This window comes from Triturus cristatus, chromosome 5_1 (assembly GCF_964204655.1).
Source record: "Triturus cristatus chromosome 5_1, aTriCri1.1, whole genome shotgun sequence".
Classification (NCBI taxonomy): Eukaryota; Metazoa; Chordata; class Amphibia; order Caudata; family Salamandridae; genus Triturus; species Triturus cristatus.
In genome coordinates, this window is record NC_140587.1 from 392,030,795 (window position 1) to 392,052,734 (window position 21,940).

Sequence of the window (21,940 nt, forward strand, 5' to 3'; positions counted from 1 at the left end):
TCCCACTCCAATCCAAACCAATTTGGAGAAGACACTGGGAACTAAAGGGGTAACATTTACTATTCCCACTGCAATCTAATAATATTTAAAAATGGTGCTGGATGGTATAGATTTGAAATTTACAATATGCAGTTAAATATAACATATTTTAAACAAAGTATTACAAATAAAACAATTTCAAAACACAATCAATAATCCATACTCATACAATTTTTTTAATTATACAATTAAATGTAATTTAATCTATAAACAAATTAACCAAAATCCACAAACCTATATATAAAAATTAAAATATTAGAATAGAAAAAAAGCATTTAATTACAATTACAAATTACAATATATTTGAAATTCTTCTTCAATCTTTCCAAAACTCTAAACCATTACTACATAATTACAAATCACAAAATAAAAAAGAATTAAATATCTTTTATATTTTTATAAACTTAAAGTATATTTTTCAAAATAAACTTACAATTACAAAAAAGTAATGAATTTCTACAATTCAAATCAAAATTACAAAAAAAAAATACAAAATTGTACATAAGTAAATTAATAATGTTACTCTTATTAAACATTGGGTTAGATTTTTTTTAATTTTTCTAATTTTATTTTATACCAATAATATGCATCCTAATAGAAAACAGATTTTTGACAAATATTAAATTTTTTAGAACTTCTCTGAAGAGCTATAATGATAGCAAAACACGTGTCAGGGGTTGCTTTTATTCATTCCAGGTTGGCTTGGCACTGTACTAAGGTGCTGCTCTTCACCTAAAGTTTGGAAACTACCCAGAGTTCTCTGCTTCTTTCATGCATAATTAATACAGCACTCTAAGCCTGAAAGGTTATTATTTTGACTTATACTGGGTGCCCCCTTGTATCTTAAAAAAGCTAAATCTCTCTGAAGATCTATAAAGATACTGAAACACATGTCATATGTTGCTTTCATTCATTCCAGTTTAGCTTGGATGGTATTTCACCAATCCAAAGCTGTAATACTGTGCCTGGAGTGAAAAAAAGCTTTTGTCATTTTACAGCTTGGTGTGGATGGATCAATGACATAATATCGGTCTTTCTTCTTTCTTTCTTTCTTTCTTTTTTTCTTTCTTTCTCTCTTTCTTTCTTTCATAACTTTATTTGGAAGTATAAAAACATCCATAAAAGCATCAAACATCTTTTATACAATTCATATCATAGAACAAAATATGTGCAATACATTAGAAGAAAACACACTAAACGTATTGTTGAATCTTATAACTGCCAGATTTCAGCAAGCATAAGCTTTACTGCATATCCTACCCACATATTTAGAAGGTCCTCCGATATAAAACACTTTCCTTGTTAATTCAAGATAAGGAAGCACAAAGGCACAGGTTCCCATAATGCTGTTGGCCTATGCTTGGGCAGGGCCAATACAAGAAAAGGTGGATAAAATCCTTTTTACAGGTCTGCCATGCCCTCCATCTTTTGCGGCCCTTGGGTACATAGTTCTAATTCGATAATAAAGTGCAAAAGTGCAATACATTACACTTCAATACCAATTTCCCTTGAGTACATTGATCACAATACTTAGATCCATGGAAAGTTTGTACCCTATGCCCAATTCTAGGAAGGCTCTAGTGAGATCTTCTTCCTGACATAAAAAAATGCCTATAAAGAGAATGACATTCTACAAAAGATCTCTAAGGTAGGTAGTGATTGCAAAAATATATATGCAGGGCAGCATTGTGTAAAACATAGTGGTCTAATTATCTGTAATATATAGCGTTTCCTAAGTTGACTGTACAATTTTGAAAAAAGAACCACGTGCATAGTGTTTTCGGGCATTGTATTATCGCTGGGGTACTTGCCAAGGTGTCCAGACCAGTCATTCATTTTTGGGAAACTAATTAGTTGATGAAATAGGTCCAATCTAAGGCGGGTCAAAACAAACCTATGCCTTCCATTTAATACAGTTTTAAGATATGGTTGCAAGTTAAAAGTGGTTAAAATCAATTGTCATTGACGCTAGGTTTAGCAGCTTCAGTTAACAATCTAAGGTTTTCCAAGTGTATCATTCCTTCCTTATTCAGGATATTTCTACTAAAGGTGACTAATGTTTTTGCCATCTCAAAAATCTCTGGGTGGCCCATATCGCAGAAAAAGCATTGCACATAGGCAAGCCACGAGATGCATGAGTATAGACGTGATTTAAGACAGTCCCCAATTATAGCTTGGTTAAGACCAGTATGTTCTGAAGTCCAAATTTGGTGCCAAAGTAAAATTGGCTGCAACTTTATTACATCTGTAATGAATTGAGCGCCCAGTTCAGTGTGGCATACGTATACTGATGCACTTTTAGGGGTTGCCAGAAAATATCTAAAAAACATCCTTTTCCACCACTTGGACGTCTGTACATTTTTCATGCCCCCTCAGTCCCGCCTCATAGAGTGCTATGCTAATGCACTTGGCTTTGTAAATCGTCATCATCACTTCAGGTGGGTTAGATCCCAAGCATCCCGCAAAACTTCTGAGGGCCATGCAAGCTTTGCTAAATTGTAACTTCCTGTTGGCAAAGGCCTTATTCCATAAACCGTCCTTATCGAATAAAATCCCCTGGTAAGAAAAAGTGTTGGTGAAATCAATGTATGTATAATTTATTTTTATATCTCCACATCTCTTACTATTTCTCTCACATATCATGATAAAGGTTTTTGCTCGGAGGCCGAGTTCCTACAAATATTCAACAAAATTTGAGAGCAAGGACTGAAGTGCCATTATATTGTCATAACAATATCATGATACAAAAATATCATGTCAAAAACATTATACTACTTTTTTCAAAAAGAGTAAAATTAATAACTTTATATATCTACATCTCTCTCTCTCTATATATATATATATATATATAATATTAACACATCAAATGCAAGACATTAAATATTTTACTAAATTAATTTAATTTAATAAACAAAGTAATGCACTGCACTACAAAAACCATGATGCTATGCGAGAGAGGAAACAGGAAATGCATCATGATGCCTGTTTGTCATAGAATGAGATAAACATATCCTGTGATCAAGGTTTGAGGCTTGAACCGAAACGCTTTGGGCATGGCTATTGCCACTTTTACAAAATAAAAAATTGAAGGAATTGGACCCCGAGTGAGTGCGTTTTAACAACTTCGGGTGACAGAGGTACCCTGCTGCAATATTGACCGGCTGCCCTGCCGGAGAGAGAACGCACCGCCCCACAGCAAGAGCACCCGAGTTCTACCGAAGGGCTTTGGAGGAGACATGTTTGTTTAAACGCTTTTGAATTCTGGCAGCCACCGCAATTTGAAAAGCTGTCATAGCATTGTGGGAGAGAAACAGGAGAAACGGAAACCACGGCACGTCTGGCCGAAAGGAGGAAGAAGCTCGAGACTGAGACCGAAGGGAAGCAGACTCGGCCAAATCCATGCTGAGTAGGTAAGCGGAACATGGCAACTTTACTTTATCTTTCATCAGTTTATAAGCAACTGACAACTTATTTGCGTGGAAAGGGGCTCTGATGATAATTCACAAAAACGGTGCACCACTGACTAAGAAAGGTTAACAGAGGTCATTGACATTCAGGTCGAGTAAGACTGGAATTGTGGATTTTATTATTTAAAAAAATGTTCACAAAAACAATTGTGCATCAAGCAAAAGGCATTAGTAAATGACTCGGGAATACCGAAGAATAAAACAGAACGTAAGATCAAAGAATACACAAACCAGTTTAATAACGTATTCTTAAAAGCGAGTCAAAAAAACGTTTTGGAACATTGCATGTAAAAAAGAACTGTTTTAATAACAGAACTCGGGATCCAAATAACAAAAAGTGTTTAAAGTAAATAAAGGTGACCTAAATAGCCATGGAGAGAAGAGAGGCAAAGCGCAATGCGGAACTAGCGCAAGTCTGCAAATAATCCAAGTGCATTCAATCTAAAAACAAAACCTAGTACAAAAAATCCGAATGACGATAAAGAAACTCTGAGATATTGGGAAAGATTATCTAAAAAGGAGATCAATAAATGGTTGGAACTAATAACCCTAAAAAAATACACGCAAGTGAAACGAATTCCTCGAGGTTTGCGTATTTCGTTAATGCCCAGCCATCAAGATACTACTGCAAAAATTGGGGGAGCACATCCTGGGATCCTCAATGGGTCTAATACTGATCCTGATTAAACATGCAGAAAAAGCGCTCAGTGAGATCTAGAATGATCCGAAGGAATTGGAAGAATCTCTGACGAAATTAGACCTTTCTGAGGAACATAAAATATTAAAGAAAGAAATGATAAGAAATCTAGAAAAACATGACGAAAGAGTCAAACAATGTAAGCAATTAAAGTCCCAGAGAGATAACATAGATTATGAGGAGGGGCGCATTTTCACTTTTGCAAGGAAATTTGAGCATCAAAGAAGCAAGGAACAGTTGGAAACAACAAACCGAGATTTCGCAAGCTATGAATCTTTGACAAGCACTGACGCAAGTGAAAATGAAGGGGCAAGTGCATCCAGAACAACAAATAGCAACAAGAAAATCACTTTTTTAACAGAAATTTGCATGGCTCTTCAACAACAAAATTGGGAAAAAACCAAGCCAAGCGGTCGAGGGAGAGGAAGAGGACGGGGCAGGGGAGGAGCAAGAAAACAAGGAGAGGACAAAGATGGGGTAAACCCCAGAATGACAACGAGAGGCAAGACCAAGCAATTCAGGAAGTAAATGAGACAGACACTCAGGAATTAAATATCATCAATTTATCTGAGAGAAAACTCACGGAAATGGAACAAAACCTATTGAAGAAAGGCCTCAAATACTGCTCAAATACCAACCTGGAAATTGCACAAACAAGCATAGACCTATACAAATACATCAGAAGGATCAAATTGACAAAAGTCTTTGCAGAAAAAACTACACAAACAAGAGATATGTCAGAAACAGTGCCTGCAAGTGAACTACTGGTAGAGGATAGACAAGCCCTTGAAACATTGATAACAATGGGGGATGATGAAAATGTAAATAACTCAGAAAATCTGGATGAGCTATTTCCCCCTCTTGGTGCAGGAATAAGTGGTAAAAACCAAAATCATTTTTTTTCCCAACCTTGCCACCAGGAAATAAAATTGATGTTTTTCATGAGGCTATAATACATGACCTATGTCATTTAAACCAACAACATCAAACAGATCATTTATCTAAACTGGAAAGAAATTCATTAAGAGATCTTCAGCAGGATGACACCATAGAAATAAAACCTGCGGACAAAGGTGGTAACATAGTAATCCAAAACAAACAAGATTATGTACAAGAGGCCAATAGACAACTTGAAGACACCACTTGTTACCAAATCTTAAACACCAATCCAGCAAAAGAAATTGAAGAGATACTAGATAAAAATCTAAAAATGTGGTTAAGTCAAGGTCTAATTACAGAAGATGAAAAGAAATATCTGACAGTCGAAAATCCAACAGTGTGACAATATATGTTCTACCGAAAATACATGAAAGTTTACGAAATCCACTGGGCCGACCGATTGTGTCTGCAAAGGGGTCGATATTAGAACCAATATCTGACTACATAGATTTTTTCTTGGCACCATTGGTAAAATACCTCAACTCCTATTTACGTGACACAACAGACTTTCCGCAAAAATTGGAAGGAATATTGTTGCATCCAGAATATAAATTAATAGCAATGGATGTTTCGTTGTATACGAATATTGAACATCAAATAGAAATTAATGCGTGCAGTTTTTTTCTTGGAAAACAAAATATCCGATATCAACACTATAACAGCATGCTAATCAACATGATCTCTCTATGCTTTCAAAATAACACCTTTACTTTCAATAAAAACAACTTTAGGCAAATAAAAGGAACAGCCATGAGCTTTTCATTTTTCCCCAAATTTTGTGAATATGGTCATCGGATGGTTCAAACAGAAAATTGCCTGGAAGTCTGAAAATTATGTATATGTTGATAAAATAATTCTATGGCTCAGGTTTATCGACAACTTGTTTAATGTTTGGGATGGGTCAAAGGAAGACTTTGCTGACTTTTTTCAAATATTGAACAACAACGAGGCTAACCTAAAATTTACATTTGAAATCAGTTCTACTAAAATAACAGTTTTAGACACTCAAATCTATGTAGATGGAAACACCTTACAAAGTACACTATACCGTAAATCAACAGCCACAAATGCAATTCCCCACGCCAACAGTTTTCACCCAACCAATCAAAAATGGAACATACCATATGGTGAATTTTTACGGTTACGGAGAAATTGCTCATTAGATGATGAATGTGAAAAATATAGCACGGCAGCCCAAGCAAGATTCAAAAAGAGAAACTACCCCAAAAAAGTTGTTGAAAAGAATTTACAAAGAGCAAAAAGCAAAAAACAAACAGATTTTAAATAATTCCATCAAAACAAAAATAGAAGACATACCAAAAAATTTGACTGATAACAACATATACGACAGAAACAAATCAACTGACAAGAGTCATCAAAAAACAGTGGGGTATTTTGAAATTAGACCCCACAGCATCAGGCTTTATAGGAAATCATCCCAATATTACTTACAGAAGAGCTCCAAACCTTGGTGATAAATTAACACACAGCCACTTCAAAGCAAAACAAACAAAGTCATGGACCGAAATAGAAGGATTTTTGGCTGTGTAAAAGTTTTAAAGCCTGCAAAATTGCTGTACACAGGAAAGAAGAGGAAATCAAGAAAGGAGTCAAATGGAAAGTCAAGCAACATATAACTTGCAAGAGCAAGTATGTCATCTACATAGTGGAATACCCCTGCAAATTAAAGTACATTGGGAGCATGATATGCAAAATCAAAAAACGCATATTGGAACATATCAGAGCCACCACAAAGAATGACCGGTCCAACGCAATTGCAAAACATATGGAGAAAATGCATGAAAGCAAATGGGAAGTACTAAAATTCTATGCAATTGAACAAGTCCCAAATCTGGAAAGGGGGTAATCATGAGAGATTACTAAGACGAAAGGAATCCAAACACATTGTACCTTTTCGCACTTCAACACCTTTGGGATTGAATCAAGACAAGGAATTATATGTACATCTTTAAAATATTTATACTAAGGCTTGATCGGCAACCTTCAAGACATACCATTTGGTTTCCAAGAACTGTAATTTTCACTTGAGAGAAATGGCTAACTGCAGAAATGAAAAGGAAAAAAAATGACAATATCGGTGTGATGAATAAACCAAAAAGAATATTGGAACCTCAAAAATAGAACTATTCTATAATAAAAATGAAAATATTTGAAAGCTTTGTATAAATATAAGAAATAGATGTGTTACAAAACTTTATGGACATTCACTAGTGAGGAGAGATTGAAGAACAATTAAGCGAAATGGCAAAAATGTAAAAAAGCTATTGCATACAGAATTTTTTCCTTTGTCTCAAAATCTCTTTAGAATAATTGAAACAATTGTTTATAATGTCATTTTAAATTAGTGCACTGTTTTGGACATATATTTGCACTTTAAAATATTTTCACTAGTAAGCACTGAAACACTTTAAACTAATTGGGTTTTATTAAACACAAAGGTGGCGATCACGATCCGGTAAAAAAATTCCCCGTACGACTCGTATCCGGTCTTTTCACCGTACGAATCGCACAAGTACCGTACAAACTGCCAATTACGATTCGCATAGTAAAAAGTCCATACGAATCGCATTGGGAAGTATTCCCACATGTCCTCGGGTCGGAAAATGTGTCCGACACGTCCACGGACGATTTACCGTACAAATGTGAAAAGTGAAGTCCGACCGAGGAATTACGATCCATCCCGTGCGTCCGATGTTACAACCGTATGGAAAAAACACCGTCCGCACCGAACTCCCATAGCAACCATGGAGACATGTGCCCGCATACGCGCCGACCCCCCCCCCCCCCAGCGCCCGTACGTTCGAGTCATACCTCCACCCGTGTATGTACACCCGTGTACGTGTCGAACCCCCCGTGTATGTACACCCTTGTACGTTTTGAACCCCCCCGTGTATGTACACCCTTGTACGTGTCGAACCCCCGTGTATGTACACCCTTGTACGTGTCGAACCCCCCCATGTATGTACACCCTTGTACGTGTTGAACCCCCCGTGTATGTACACCCTTGTACGTGTCGAACCCCCCCGTGTATGTACACCCGTGTACGTGTCGAACCCCCCCGTGTGTGTACACCCGTGTACGTTTGAGTCGTACCCCCACCCGTGTATGTACGGTGCGTACCCCCAGCGCTACGCGCTGGGGGTACGCACTGTACATACACGGGTGGGGGTACGACTCAAACGTACACGGGTGTACATACACGGGGGGTTTGACACGTACACGGGTGTACATACACGGGTGGGGGTACGACTCGAACGTACACGGGTGTACATACACGGGGGGTTCGACACGTACACGGGTGTACATACACGGGGGGGGTTCGACACGTACAAGGGTGTACATACACGGGGGCTCGACACGTACAAGGGTGTACATACACGGGGGGTACGACTCGAACGTACGGGGGCTGGGGGGGGTCGGCGCATACGTACGGGGGCTGGGGGGGGCTGGGGGGGGTCGGCGCATACGTACAGGGGCTGGGGGGGGGTACGGCGCATACCGGGCCACCTACTCTGGTCGTTTCACGACGTACTTCGCTTTTCCGGCTCTTTTTTGGTGCCGTGAAAATATTGCCGTCCGGACTGCTGTCGGTTCGAATCGTGGTTCCTGGGTCGTGAAACGCTGCCTGACAGCGTCCCGACGTCACGTCGCCGCATTCCCGGAGCACATTCGTATGTATATTTTCGTCGGTAGGTGTTTTTTACGATTCGTACGGAAATGGTGTTTCCGTGCGAATCGTAATTCCATGTTTGTGAAGTTTTACGACCGGGTACGAGTCGGACGGAGAAAACGCTCCGACCGACGGTTCGTACCCGGTTTTTGCCGGATCGTAATTGGCACCAAAATATACAAAAAAATCATGAATAATTTATAAAAAGTAATGCACTGCCCTACAAATACCATGATGCTATGCGAGAGAGGAAACAGGAAATGCTTCATCATATAGAAATAAATGATGCCTGTTTGTCCTAGAGTGAGAAAAACATATCCCGTGATCAAGGTGCGAGGCTCGAACCGAAACGTATCGGGCATGGCTATTGCCATTTTCACAAAATGAAAAATTTAAGGAATTGGACCCCGAGTGAGTGTGTTTTTCATAATAACTTCTGGTGACAGAGGTTTACCACATCAAATGCAAGACTTTAAATAAATTACCAAATTTATCTAATTTAATAAACAAAATAAAGACATTTACTAAAAATGAAAAGAAATCTAACTAAAACTAAATATATATATATATATATATATATATATATATATATATACACACACACACACACAAGTAATAACCAATTAAACAAATAATAATATTAGATATACATAAACAATATAAAAAAGGATTGAAGTCGGGATAATTATTATACTATTCCCACTGCAATCTGTGTAAAAGTAGGGAAAGCATTGGAGTTCAGAGGGGTAACATTTACTATTCCCACTCCAGTCTGTGCAACAGTAGGGAAAGTGTTGGACTTTGGAGGGGTTAAATTTACTATTCTCACATGCATGTTTAATACAGGACTCTAAGCCTGAAAGGACATTGTTTTGACTTATACTGGGTGCTCCCAGTGTAAGGCTCTGAATAACAGTAGGGAAAATACTTCACTTCAAGCACATAATATATATGAAACATAAACCTGATATTTATAACAAATATAAAAGTCTTAATTTAACTTTATTAATGTAATACATTGTGTATATATATATATATATATATATATATATATATATATATATATATATAAAATAAACAATTACTATTAAACAATATGGTAATTATACATTTTACAAATTGGCCATTATTCATTACTTAATTAACTTACTACACAATACTCCACGCAAACTTAGCAGTCCAATCTTAAAGTATAACTTAAATAAATAAATGCAATACAATTAACATAATAATTAATTAAAGATCAATAAATTATGAATTAATTATTACGTAATTAATAATTGCCTTACCAACCTCTACTTCTACAAACCCAGCAAGCTGCACCTAATATTTAACTTAAGTAATAAAATGATTACACAATTTGCGTAATTAATAATCTGTTACATAATTATTATAAAATTGTTAATTAATATTACTTAATTACCCTCCCACTGAATACCCCTACACATTCAGCAGCTTACACAAATATATAACTTTAAAAAAATTAATTGTTGCACAGTTAATATATTTAGTAATAAATAATGAATAATAAATACATTATTAATTTGTTTTACCTAATTTATTACCCAACCTACACCCTTACAAACCTAGCAACCCACTATGACAATATGAATTACTATCAGCAAGTTAATAAAAAAGTATAAATCACTTAAAATTGAAAACAATTTTTAAAATATTATTAACAATTATACAAACACTAATATAAAATTTATTTATAAACTAACACACATAGTGATAATTAAAAAACTATCATTTTTACAACTATATTATTGAAAACAATAACATCAACAATATTTTTAAAAACAATATCACTTACCTAAATAATCGATATTCTACATCACAATACTTTTGTATCACAAAAATATTTTCCCAATATTTCTGCAATTTGATATTTAAAACTCTATATATTGTCCAAATACAGAGTGGATGGCACTGTGCTAATCCTATGCTTAAAAACGTTGCTAGAAAAAACGACATTTGAGGTGAGCTGATTCAGAGTGTCTCTGGTGTTGTAGGTTCCTCTATACACTAGCTTCTCTCCTCCTAAACTTGGAGCTACCCAGAACTCTCTGCTTTTTTTTGCATAATTTATGCGGCACTCTAAGCCTGAAAGGGTATTGCTTATTGTTTTGTGTGTATATATATATATATATTATCTACTGGCGGTCGCCAGTAGATAGTAATAGTTTAGGACCGAGATTCCATAGGAAATCTGAAAATTCTATTTTGAATAACTTTGGCGCCGGTTGACGAATCCTCGCGAAATTTTCGAAACTAATGGGGCGCTCCGCTCAGCTCCTACTCTGAAAGTCTCGGGGTGATTCGTCAAGCGGGGGCCGAGATAAAAGGGGGGTCCCAAAACGCGTTTTCCCCATGCATTTTCCCATAGGACCTTTAGTCGAAGGTACAGCCCGAACGGCTGAACAGAATTAATTGAAATTTGGCAAAGAGGTAGTCCTCAGGTCAGGCATGTGCCTTTTGGATATATGGTGTCAATCTGTTCAGTAGTTCCTGAGAAAATTGCAGTTAAAAGTACATAAATATCTATAAGCGCGCACCGTGCGCGCACGGTGCGCGCACCTTAACGTGCGCGAGCGTAATTCTGATTGGTGGTTACATGTCAGTCAACATTCGAATCGTTCGAAATCAGGAAGTGTCGGCCGCCATTTTGTGCGTGACAGTGAAAAAGAAAGGTGGAGAACGTGAAAAGGGGGCAGGGTAGAGAGTTCCTGACCCCCTAGCCTTTGTCAGGGGGTCCCTGAAGGACCCCGAAGGGTGAAAAAAACATATATATTTTTTTTAAATCGCGGGGTGCGTGCACCATACGCGCACGGTGCAGGCACCATGATAAAACCTTAAAAAAAAAAAACATTTTAAACTGTTTATAAGTTTATAGAAGATATTAAGTATGCTGTTCAACTTTATCCAAATAAAAAAAAAAAGAGCTGAGCCATTCCATATTACAGGATACAGTCAATCTATAACTATATACATAGCTAGTTTATTGTAAAATAAATATATAAAAAATATAATAATACATACATAAATTAGCATTTAAAAAACCTTACAAATTCACTTAAAAAAAACATATGTTTCACACACGTTATAGTTAGGAATTAGCATTTAAAAAACCTTGCAAATTCACTTAAAAAACCATAGGTTTCACACATGTTATAGTTAGCTGGACATTTCACTCGTAAAAAAACATTGAAATTCCCCCGTTATAGTTAGTTCAGATAACTCGCGCGACTGCCACTCTATCACAAGGATGATGTCATCAGTGATGTCACTGACCATGTCATGAGTGATGTAATATGTGACGTCATCAGCAGTGGATTGTGGTCGCGCGAGTTATAGTTATCTGAACTAACTATAACGGGGGAATTTCAATGGTTTTTTACGAGTGAAATGTCCAGCTAACTATAACATGTGTGAAACCTATGGTTTTTTAAGTGAATTTGCAAGGCTTTTTAAATGCTAATTCCTAACTATAATGTGTGTGAAACCTATGGTTTTTTAAGTGAATATATATATATATATATATATATATATATATATTCACAAAAAAAACATAGGTTTCAGGGACGTTCTAGTTAGTTGCACATTTGACTCATATAAAACCAGAAAAATGTGCCCGTTATAGTTAGTTGAGCTAACTATAACTTGCGCGCCCGCAATGCACTGGTGATGACGTCACATATTACATCACTCATGACATGGTCAGTGACATCACTGATGACATCACTGATGACATCACTGATGACATCTCAAATGACATCATCTAGTGAATGTGTATTTCTGTAAAGTTTCAATATTTTTTATATATATCTATGCCAAGGTGTATTGAAGAATGAGTTGATTTACAAGTGCCTAAATTGATTATTTAGTAGGTACTTGACTGACTGTATAAGTGAGTGATTGAACGTATCTTACTGAATGCATGGTTTAGTGACTAAACTGTGTGAAAGTCTGTATTAGTCTCTCAGTTGGTGTGTAAGCGGCTACATGAGTTGGTGAGTAGCTACATGAGTGTCTATAGGGGTTATTGATTTGCTGTCTGTGTATCTGTATGGGTGGGGGGGTGTGACTCTATGCAAAGATGTCTGAGTGGGTGATTCACTGGTTGTATGGATTCAAAAGTGCATCTGGGAAGGGCTGTATGGTTGAGTTAATGTGTGTATGGGTGTGTTGGTGAATAAATGAATGTCTCAGTGGTATATGTGTGAGTAACTACATATGTTTTAAGGCAGTATATGTGAGTGTTGGAGTATATGAATGACTATACATGAGAGTAAGTTATTTGAAGAGTGGGTGTATAAATGAGTGTCTGCTTGTATCAGTGATTGTATAAGACAGTAAGTATGTGTTAGTATCAGCATAAATAAGCGATGTGGTGTGTGTATAAATAATGGAGTTAGTGTGTATAACTATATACATGAGTAAATGGGTATGTGATTGATTCTTTGCATGACTGACTACGTGTTTGAGTATCTCTATGGATGAGTGGTGGAGTGTGACTGTATGTATAGGTGTATGAGTGCATATTATAATGACTGGATGTGTGTGTCGACCTAGCAAACAGTGGGAGGTATGTAGTATCTTGGATTGTTGTGTGTAGGGTTTCAAAAATAGTAGTCTGTATTTTAGAGTGCGTGTATCAAAGTTTATATTCGAGCATCAGTATGTGCATCATATTATCACGTGGATGATGTCATCAGTGATGTCATTTGAGATGTCATCAGTGATGTCACTGACCATGACATGAGTGATGTAATATGTGACCTCATCACCAGTGCATTGCGGGCGCACGAGCTATAGTTAGCTCAACTAACTATAACGGGCGAATTTCTCTGGTTTTATATGAGTAAAATGTCTAACTAACTATGACGTCTGTAAAACCTATGTTTTTTTCAGTGAATTTCAAAGGTTTTTTAAATTTAATTTCATATTTTAATATTTATAAAACCTATATTTTTTTGTAATATTTTGGAACTCTATTACCCTTTTTTTTTTTTTTTTTTAATTATGTAATGTTTTATATCTTCAAAAAAAGTATGTATCTTTTTTGTTTTGAGAGAACTTGAGTCCGGTACAGGTAGTGTACAAGCTCCATCAGCACGTGAATCCTATCCGCCATATTGCTAAACTCGTAAAGGATGCGCATTTCGTATCCAATGGGTTTTTGGCACCGCGTCCCGCCTAGCATCATATACGTATGAGGTCGCGCCAGCTGCTAGTTTGGTATGCGACGGGTGCACGGTACCAAGTCACGCATTACGTCATATACATATGGGGTCGCGCCGGCTGTGTATTCCGTATGCGATGAGTGCACGCTGCCAGGCCCTGTGTTACATCATAGACATGTGGTGTTGCGCCGGGTCTGCCATTCCCTCATTTTTAGGTTTCGCCTATGCAGCGTATGCGCTGTTTCGGCGAGAGATGCTGAATACAGTATTGTGGGGGAAGCTCTGCCCTCTTTCTGCTCATGCTTTTGATTGGCTCAAATCTGAAATGCTGCATTCTCATTGGTTGCCGGCGTATTAGCCCCGCCTCTTTACTGCCATGACGTTATTTTTATCCTTCCATGGCTAACAGCCCCTTTACTTCAGCAACTCTTTTGTTCCTGTGCCTCCCCCTGTTCCCTTCCAAAGTCCGTCACTTTTCTGACCACCACCATCCCCCCACCCACTCCCGTTCCTGCCTTCTTTGGCGCCCACATTTTTGTTTACAATGCAATAGGACTCACGTAAATACGAGTCCTATTGCATTTGTAAATGCTTTTATTTCATATGATTGCCTGCCTGCATTCACACTTTCCTTTGCCTGACCTGTCCAGACGCTCGCATGCACGCGATGCTTATCATTGTGCGCATCCGTGTCAAAAGTGTTACTCTGTAGTGCAGCGGCTGCCTCTGGCTCAGCAAGCAGTGACTCGAACCATGCTCCGCTGGCTGGCTGCAGGATGCAGACGTGTTTGCCTCACTTCTCTTCAAAGTGGGTGCCAAGGCCCTGTGAACAAGGTCCAATATAACCAGCTGGCCTTTGACACCAGACACTCGGCCCAACTGTGCAAACAGAGGTTTAATGTCTCTGGCATGGGCGGAGGCCGCTGGTGACGGATAAGAGATCTGAAAAGGTGGCTGGAGAGGTTAGTCTTGTGATAAGAGAGGCAAATAGGTCCAGTGAAAGGGGTCGCCTCTTCAAAGAAGTGTTAGCTGCCATTTCTTATTCTGTCCTCAGTTAACGGACAGACCCCCACCTCTGAACAGAATAACAAAGTTAGCAGCTCCCTTACATTTATTTATGCAATATCTTATGTAGCATTGACTCCACCCAGCGGGGCTTCATAGCTCAGTACGACACTCTTAAAGATGGCCAGTCAACCACTTATTGATTGTTGTAGACACGCTCCTAATGCAGTTGATATCAGGTTTGCCTTTCTTTTAAGAAATCTGTCCTAAACGCTGACAGTGTGCTAGTTTCTTTATGTCTCAAAACTATATCTAAATAAATTTAAAGTGTATATGAGAGCAAGCAATAATCTAAAATATTTTAAACATTTATATATTTCTAACTGTAATAAACTTATATTATGGTAAATATGTTTTCTCAAAATCGTGTCGGGTGCGGTCTCCTTGCGCACTGGGTGCGCGATTGCCATGTGACCTTAAAAAAAAAAAGCATTTGATTAGTTCATAACATTTACCATTGTAGCAGTTCATAACATTTACCATTGTAGCAGTTGGAGAACGCCACTCATTTTAGTCATTCTCTCTACAGCATTTGATGAGACACACCTCTTCTGCTTAGAGAGCTTTTTAAAAAACTTTTTGCTATGTATACATATCTTACACTACACACAAAATGCAACCATCATCTTCATCAATATTCATGGTCTGTAAAGTAGCCTTCCACCTGTGATAGCCATGCACCTAAAAGTTACATAACCAAAGTTTTCCCCACTGCCAGAGGTAACATGGTTGCATATGCTGTCCACAGCACAATGTAATGTGGTACGGCCCAGGGGCAGTGTCATGCATAGATAATGAACACACGGACACAGGTAGATAGTAGAAGTGGGTACGGGCAAGTGCGCTCGACTCCTTTTTATTAGCAGGGTCACATATCCAGTGACGTCTGTGCTGGATGCGTGTGGGGTGAGTGTAAACCAGCCCACAGGGAATGGTTGCTGCTAGCATCAACTACAACAGTAATCATTGGATCACACACAGAGATTCAATAATAAAAGGGTCAATAGTTTGTGCTGCAGTAAGGTAGAGACAGTAGATGTGAAATAATATACAAAAGATTCTATCATAAAAGAACCATAACTTGTGGTATACTGAGATACAGGCAGTAGATCTGAAATAATACACAAAAAGATTGTACCATAAAGGGTCCATCAGTTGTAGTGCACTCCGATAGCCACATCAAAAGCATTCAGCATGTGCACAGTCAGCGATGCTGCGGGCGGGCCGTACTAGGAGCAATGTCTGTTGCCTACAACACTACATCTGCAATAGCGACTCGATCTGAATTGTGAACACTGCTGTCTACAGTGTAGGCCAGAGATAGCGGTCAGAAAGGGCCCTCAGCCACGTGTCGTTGACTTGAACTTCCCAGTTTGTAATACACGAAGCAACAAAAAGCATGTGCGGAGCCTGCGATGATGTGTATGCGTAGTACGGACAGACCGCACTTTTGTCTACAGGACTGCGTAATCTACAATAGCGACTCGATCTGAATTGTGAACACTGCTGTCTGCAGTGTAGGCCAGAGGGAGCGGTCAGCAAGGGCCCACACTTGAGCTGTCCTGTTTGCAGTACAAGAAGCAACAAAAACCGTATGCAGAGCCTGCAATTATGCGTAGTGCGGACAGAGCGCACTGGAGCAATGTCTTTTGCCTACAGGACTGCATCATCTACATTGGCGACTCGATCTGATATTGTGAACACTGCTGTCTGCAGTGTAAATTGAAGGCAGTAGTCAGCACAGACATCCATGCATACTTTTTCTCACTTCCTCTTCACAAAATACAACAACATAACTTACAAAAAAGTCTGCAATAAATAAATCAAAACAATTCAAATTACGATCTCTGCTGTCCAGTGTAGACTGTTATTCAGTGTTCTTTTCCACGATCAAGAATAATTTGGTCATTGTACTAAACCTATAACTCATCTAAAAAAGTTCTTCAAGCATGTATGCTAAAAGGATATTGTGTATATTTCAATAGACATTGTAGTTAGTTGCCTACTGGATCCTGTAATTTAACAATCACCACTCGATCTGAATTGTGAGCCCTGCTGACCACAGTGTAGGCCAGAGGCAGTGGTCATTAACGCCTCACAGCCACGTGCTGTTGGATTCGGAAGCACGGAGTTGGTTGCACCTGATCGGAGGGGTTACACAGATATTATCACAGACTTAAACTTATGACATCATCAATCATAGAATCAAGACCCTGTTTCACTGTTCGGACCTGTTGTACCATGGTGTACTCCAGCGACTGCAGTCAACCAAGCCCAATAATCATGTGCAGCAGTTAGCTACGGAAGCACAGAGTGTGATGCACCTCAACTGAGGGAGTTCTGTGAAAACCAAGCAGCAGGTAATATCGGACATCGTCCATTCTGGGATTAAGACACCGTTCCACTGTTGGGACCGAGAGTTGGTTGCACCTGGTCGAAGGGAGTACCTTCATCTCCACTCTACGATGCAGTTCTAACATCATCCATTGTGGGATCAAGACACCATTCCACTGTTGGGACGTAGAGTTGGTTGCACCTGGTTGAAGGGAGTACCTTCATCTCCACTCTCAGATGCAGTTCTAACATCGTCCATTGTGGGATCAAGACACCGTTCCACTGTTGGTACCTGTTGGACTGCTCTGTTAGTAGTATACAGAGCACTCCACGGTGCTGGGTGTCAAGCTGGGCGCTGTGTGCCTGTGTCGCGGTAGCCAGCGTTGATCTCAGGAGCCTTTTGAGCTCGCAGACCTCAGCCCAGGAGATTCCGCCGGCACGTGGTGGGCCCGCTTTCAAATACGGTGGTGTCGAAAGGTGAACAGTGGGGCATATGTGCATCTCAGCGGCCATGACGGTTTCTGGGTATCAGCAGACTGAGAGTATCATTCAATCAGCCACCTTCGCTCATGGCGTGAGCCTCGTGGCGGTGTAAGCTGCGCAGACCTGGCAGACACGTTCGCCATTCTGAAAGAGAACCACACCCAGAGAAATGTGCCTTTTATTCATACCCCTACGTTAGCCTTGTGTACGCCCAGCCAGCCAACTACGCTAAAGATTTGGGGGGGAGGTGGCACGTATGCGCTATGTTTTCATAGTCTTCCCTACTGACTGTACTATTATGGTTGCGTCCACTGTCCGCTTCCCTCAATAGACCATCAGCGTATGCTGACATGTACATGTCTGTGCTCTGCATACTCAAGTCTGTCCGGCACATCCCCTCAACACTTTGCATTGTATACTTTTATAATCGAGAATCACTTGCCACCTACGCACATACTTTCCTCCCATCTCTCCCCGCATTCTGCATTGTGTAGCAGAGGTGCCATGCCATGTTTGGTTTGTGTACATGGCTAGCCATGGTTCCCACAGTACGTAGTGTTGTTGTATCTGCTAGGTGTACATGTTGTTTGTCATGTTGTATGTGATTAAATAAGGTAGCACATTTATTCATGAGCAGTGGTTTCTCCCATTTACATATTGCTGTCTTAAAGAGGATACAGAAGTTTTTCTCACAGGTGAAAACTGCGACCACAAAGGCAGTCATTCATTACTATGCAAAAATGTCAAACTGCACGACGCTTCTAAACTTACAGTCCCCAATCTTGCGTGCTTTCTTAAAAGCACGCCAACTCCCACAATCAGACCAACATTCACACAGCTTTCTAACGGCAGTTACCTGGTTCTTAATAACATGGACTGCAACGGAATGTGAGCTGGCATCCTGTATGTCCTTAATGTTTCAAAACGAGTAACTGTCTATTCCCACCCACACAAAGTAACTCCCACAGTTCAACTTGGCCTTCAATACCTATTTTGAAAACAGATTTCATAAAACTGAGCAAACTGAAAGCACTTTTGTTTCAAACAGAAGTGTCCCTCACTTCTGCAAAAGAAATTTATCGACTGCAGATAGCACGAACTTCAAGTAAAACAGTCCCCTTTAAATACGAACCTCCCATTACACTTTGTGAATTGTTACACAATTTTCAACAGATCTGACACTCAAGGTCTGGCACTTTTTTTTAACACTGTCTCCTCCGGCCTTGTCACAGGTTTTCAAACAGTTTTTGGTATAATACCAAACTTCATTCATTCGATCATCTCTGGAATAACAGCAACAGTGCCCATAATTCTCACTCTGTTTTCGGCCATACTACTACTATTTTTGCTTGTAAAAAATGGCTGCGCTCCCTCTGGTAACAATCATGTCCGACAGAATATGCCTCTACGCGAAGCGACATCAATAACGTGAAAAAATGGAACAACTTTTCATCTGCCTGCCTCTATCTATTATCGGAGCCAGCAACAACATGACATTTATTTACACATATGCAATCTGCTTGCAACCATCTTTTTATTGCAAAACTTGCCCATTCGACTGGCGAATGGATCTATGCCTTGCAAACATCCCAACAATCGCTCCCGATATCCAGCAGGTAATAGAGTATCTTGAAAACCATGAACTTGATTGATCGGGCAGTGGAACAATGGCGGCTGCAACGCAAAAAAGTATCCTGGCAGAATGGGATTTCTGCACTGCCGCAAAAGATCTCCTGCAACGTGCGACCCTTGACAACATCGCAGATTGCCTGCCAATTCAAATTGCCGCTCCAACATTCGAGGAACATTACTGTCCCTTCGAGGATATGAATTAGATCGCTTCGCTTTTCTCACACGATGGCAACAATCGCCTCTTGGAACATTACGCACCTCAAGCCGCTGAAGAACTTCTGAACTACAATCTCCAAGACTTGTAAGAAATTCACATTATCCTTGGATTGATTTTTTTCCAACTTTTTTAACTTTTTCCTATAAATTTTTTTAGTACACTTCAATTGAACTATTTTCATATAATAACTTTCTAAGTATGCTCAGGCATTTGAACTCTGTTTTCATTATTGCCCATTACGTCTCCAGCTTAACCAGGGATGGGTGATGTATGGCCTATGCAAATACGCTATTTACTTGTTAAATTAGCCTAATCCCAATATCCATTTTGAAACCATGTCTATTCTTTGTGCACACGTCTCTCTGCCTGCCTGTTATCTATGAAGCCCTTTAACACAAATTAGCTCATCCTCAGCCTCTGCTCACAAGCTGGCGATCAAGATTAAAAAACAAGACATTGTTTGGGAACTGGTTGGCACAGTCTGGTAATCATATCCTACCTTTATTTTCATTATAGAATTTACTCCTTCATGTCTAATAGCTATTGTTTATGTCACATGGAACTGTAACATGTAATGTGCAATTCACTGATGCAGGAGCTTAGGTTTGAATACAGCAAAAGCGGTTGGAGTTTGCCTCAGCCCGATGCCTTAGCTCTTGCACAAGGATGTTTTTTTGAAAGGGCTGAAGACAATAATGTATGGTTTGACGAGAAGGGTACCGAATGTGCTTCTGAGAAGCGGAATGTTTGTGTTCCTCCTCAAAGTTCCGATGTGAGTAGAACTATTAGCAATTCTGACACGCACCAGATTGAATGCACTGTAGAACAGATTGCTGACTGTTCTGCTGTTGATAATTTTGTGTTACAAAAAAGGAATACCAGGGTATCTAAGAAGTTTGTTGATTCCATTTTGGAATATTTTTTGTTTTGTTTTCTTAAAGGATACATGTGGTAATCGTATCCTACCTTTTTTTCATTATAGAATTTAGAGTCATTCTTGTCTAATAGTTATTGTTTATGTCACATGGAACGGTAACATGTAATGTGGAATTCACTGATGCAGGAGCTTAGGTTTGAATACAGCAGAAGCGGTTGGAGCTTGCCTCAGCTGGATGCCTTAGCTCTTCCACAAGTGGGTCCATTTATGGCACTTAAATGAAGACCCTTTTTATATAACTTGCAGACTCCATCGCTTTATTACGCACAGCCACTTTCTTAGACACACCTGATTTCACCATTTGTCTTCTGTGGCATTTCAACATTCTGCATTATATTCTTCATGATTATTTCTTTATTCCTGCTTGCTAAAACACTGCATTCGAGTCTTTAGACCGGTAGGGGTAAGTAGTTTGCTTAACACTCCTTGTATAGTATAAACGCATACTAACACTACTTACACAGGTATGCTACACCGGCCAGTATCCTACAGCGCCCACAGCACATCAGTTTACAGCAATCAGCTCACGGTTTAGGCGCACGGTTTGATCCCCGAGTCTTCAGACTGGTAGGAGTGAGTAGTTTCCTTTCCACTCCCACTATAGTCTAAACACATACTAACACCACTTGCACAGCTATGCTACAGCGGCCACTATGCTACAGTGCCCAGAGCACATTAGTTTACAGCAATCAGCTCACAGTTTAGGCGCACGCTTTCATCCCCGAATGTACCGGCACCTCACCTCAGCACCATCTCACTCTGGGCAAAACAGCACTTTCACACCGGTAGGGGTGAATACTTTGCTTCACACTCCCTGTATAGCACACGCTAACCACCCCACAGAGCTCACAGCACTCCTACCCTCCTCTTTCCTACTTTTTTGCTGTTTTTCCCCTTACTCGCTTGATTGGAACCACAAAATGGCTGCCAACACTTCCTAGTTGCAACCGTTCACAGCCAATAACCAGCAAGCTCATGCTCATAACGCCTCAGCCAATCAGATGGCAGAATTCCCAAATATCGATATCTGTAAATTTCGATATCTCGAACGGATTTACACCAAATAAACAAAAGCATGCTTTCTAGACCAAGACCCTTCTCCCTGCCACATTTGGGGTAGTTCTGTTAACCCAGTCTGACCTGTAGCCTTGTCTAAGGTTTCCTATGGAGAAAACACGTTTTTGACCTCCTTTTTTCTCACCCCCCCCTTGACGAATCACCCCCAAACTTTCAACATAGGAGCTGATATGAAC

At 39.3% G+C, this 21,940-nt stretch overlaps 1 long non-coding RNA gene across 2 annotated transcripts in view; it reads left to right on the forward strand.

Annotated features, from left to right (window-relative positions):
- The first annotated feature begins 3,016 nt into the window (after positions 1-3,016).
- Positions 3,017-21,940, forward strand: part of LOC146830925 (uncharacterized) — a 236,779-nt gene continuing 217,855 nt past the window's right edge. For both annotated transcript variants that reach the window (XR_014961211.1, XR_014961210.1), the window contains exon 1: positions 3,017-3,449. This is a non-coding gene — a long non-coding RNA (uncharacterized LOC146830925). The remainder of the gene's footprint in view (positions 3,450-21,940) is intronic.